Genomic DNA, 3,139 nt, shown 5'->3' with positions numbered 1-3,139 from the left:
ATAACAGTCATGCATTTGTAAGAAATTTTTAATGTTATGAGATGATACAGACATAATTTTACTGTTCTTTGACATCAAAATGAAAATTATAATCGATTTAAAAACAATTTGTTTGAGGGTATGCTAAAACAGATAGTTGTGTATATTTTAAACTACCTTAGTAATTTGGATCATCTAGAAGTTCCTATGTCATTTTCATAGACAGATTAAGTTATACCTATCATAGTAGCATCTCAGCAGAATGCCAAATGCCGACAGAGAGCATCAATATGAATTTGACTGTGAAGCACGTTGAATGTGCTCTGAGGTTACCCACCACCAAGTGCCCGACAGCCCTTTGAGTTATATGTGTCCAGGCCTAATTTCTCAAGGCATAATTCTTCTGCCAAAGCTCCAGATGGAAGTCCATTTAATCATAATGTATCTTACAATTATTACAACTGACACTTTGACATTCCATTTTGGCCTGGAAGATTGACCCAGCTGTACAGTATATTATCTTTTCAACATATCTGCTCTAATTTGTGTGGCATGAAAAAAATAGCAACTCCAGATTCTTTGTCTCACTGGGTGCATGATAAATAACAGTCTAATCTCTGAGTCTTGCCATAAAAAGCAGGTACATCGATGACAGCAGTTTCAATCAAGCCCGTTACCACTTAGTCTCACAGCGATACTGGATTCTAGAAGAGATTTGGGATGGGGAGAGTTGTCAGATATGGAAGCTGAAGTTCTGCACTCAAGCGTGGGAACATGAATCATGAAGTTTAACCACCATCTGGGCTGACTTCTGGCTATGTTCACTACAGACACGCTTTGCTGTGAGCCAGGGTTTCATATCTGTCCTGCCATTCATCTGCTGATGCAACATCTATTTGGTCACCTTTAACTACCATGTTAACTAAATCACAGATTTATTCACTATAAAGAACAATGATAAAGTAATTCCCCTGCCTCTCCATGAGAACATGATATTAAAACAAGCAACAATAGCCGTAATAATGAAAAGACCTTTTCCTACAATATAAACCATTACCAGTCAGAAATTATGAAGCATATAAAATTATATCTTGCCACAGTGTCATAGACAGTGACAGAGGAAATATGATGGAGCCAGAGACAAATGCCTGTTTTAACTATGGCACAGAAAATAGCAGGGTTGAATTTAAAATGGTTGCCTGTGCACCTCACCTTCAGGCAGAATAACAAAGCAAATTATACGTGGGTCAAAGTTCCATTTTCTCAAGCACATTAAGAGAGAAACCAATCATCAGACATACAGAAATATTTGGGGACCTACATCACCAAACTTTTATTGGTTCTTTGTGAGTTTCACATCATGCACCCCAATCCTGCTCATCTCTCTAACCCCTCATATCTACCCTTCCCTCTTGCAACCTCCCGCATAAAATAAAACACATACACATACAAGCAAACAACCCTTCGAAAAATATCTCATCGTGAAAGTTGTACTATTTTAGTGTGTCCCACAGTTATATCTCTGTCGATACATCATCACTTGCAAATGTTCACTGCAATGAGTTCGATGTCTCGTTTTCTGTGACATCTTGAATCCAGGACTTCTCTGGTTATACTGTTTCTCTAGGTCGTGGAGATCCAGCAGCTTTGGATCAGCAGAACTGGCCATTTGATGTGTCTCACAAATTTTAGATGATGTAGATATTGGGGTGTGCCAACTCAAAGCCCTGGATCTAGGCGGGGGAAGTAGCTGAGCTGTTAAGCTAATCTTCTCTCACTTATCTCCACCAGTAAAGTAAGATCTCAAGCTCTGCTCAGGCTAGACCACCCAATAACTCCACCAGGAGGAGGCAGGCTCTGCTCCCCAACTCCCTTGCTCTCCATGCTCTTTGCCCACCAGCACCTATGCCTCCAGATACAGCTCCACTCTAAGCTGCCCAGTCAAGGCTTGGGACTCATTCTCCTAAGTGTTACATCCTGGAAGAGGGTGAGGCATAGCTCCAGTTTTCACAACCTTGGTGCTGGCTCACCAGTGCCTTTCCCATTGCCGTTGAGGACAGCTCTATTGTGTTTCCCAGGCGAGGTGCATGGCCCACTCTCAAAGTGCTACAGCCAGTGATGGGGGAGGGATAGCCCTCGAGCTCTCATGCCCTTGGGACTAACTCTCCCCAATATCATTATGTAGTAAGCGGGGAAGGGGAAAGGGCATCACCCTGCTCTTTATTTTCACTCTACAGCATGCAGCAGCCCATGAGGGGTTGAGTCAGTTCTGCACTGCCACTGGAAATCAACATGGTTCCAGGTTGCTGCCCAGAAAAAGAGTGTCCCATGCTCTCTAGTGGAAATATTATCCATAGAGATTGGCACCAACCTCTGTTGCTGCATATTCACAAACCCAGGTATTGCCTTCAGCGTGGGTCCAGTTGATGGACTGACTATTCACAACACTTTATTCCTCTCCACCCTAGAGTCTCCACTTCCATTCCTTTTCAAAACTGACCACATACTCTCAGATTGTGGCAGTCCCTACTGCAGGCTGGCCTCAAGGTTGTCAGGTCCTTGGGTGACAACTACTGCTGTAGGCTGTGCTCTACAACATTCTGTGCTGTAGGCTGTGGCTCTAAGCAGGTTTCTAAGGCCTGCCTGTGATGTGGGGTGGAAAGTAGGACTGTGGGTATCTTTCCTGATCCTCACGTCCTCGTTGCATGATGAAATATATGTCTCTGTCTCTCTTTCTCCTCTAAGGTGGCTTGACTTTGATTTGATTTGATTTTCGTGTGTCCTAGGCATAAATCCTTTGGCCAGCAAGCCAGACATCAAGCTAAGATGAACAAAGGACTGCCATCTACTATGCCCCTGACTGAATAAGAACATCACCATCAAGGTATCTATTTGCTCATTGCCAGGGAGGGTGTTTAAACCGTTCTTAATCTGTGCAAACATAATTGATTATCTCTAGCACATTTCAGCGTACATTCTAGTATCATCCTGTTTTCTCTTTTACCTTACTTCCCTCCCCCTTTATTTACACCCTCTTTCTATGCCTTACGCACTCCTGCTCCTGTATATTCTCCTGTTCACTCTCCTGTTTTTCTTTCCTTTCCTCTTTTTTCTTTTTTTTTTGTTTTTTTTCTTTCTTTTTTATTGGATGATTTATTTA

At 42.4% G+C, this 3,139-nt stretch overlaps 1 non-coding gene across 1 annotated transcript; it reads right to left on the bottom strand.

Annotated features, from left to right (window-relative positions):
* Window positions 1–2,752: 2,752 nt before the first annotated feature.
* Window positions 2,753–2,890, bottom strand: LOC114611561. The gene has a single exon (XR_003709861.1). It is a non-coding gene; the product is annotated as a small nucleolar RNA SNORA48 (small nucleolar RNA).
* Between the last annotated feature and the right edge of the window lie 249 nt (window positions 2,891–3,139).

This window comes from Grammomys surdaster, unplaced genomic scaffold (genome assembly GCF_004785775.1).
Source record: "Grammomys surdaster isolate TR1022 unplaced genomic scaffold, NIH_TR_1.0 126115, whole genome shotgun sequence".
Taxonomy (NCBI): Eukaryota; Metazoa; Chordata; class Mammalia; order Rodentia; family Muridae; genus Grammomys; species Grammomys surdaster.
Note: the sequence above shows the minus strand (reverse complement) of the source record. Positions and strands in the feature narration are given on the sequence as shown.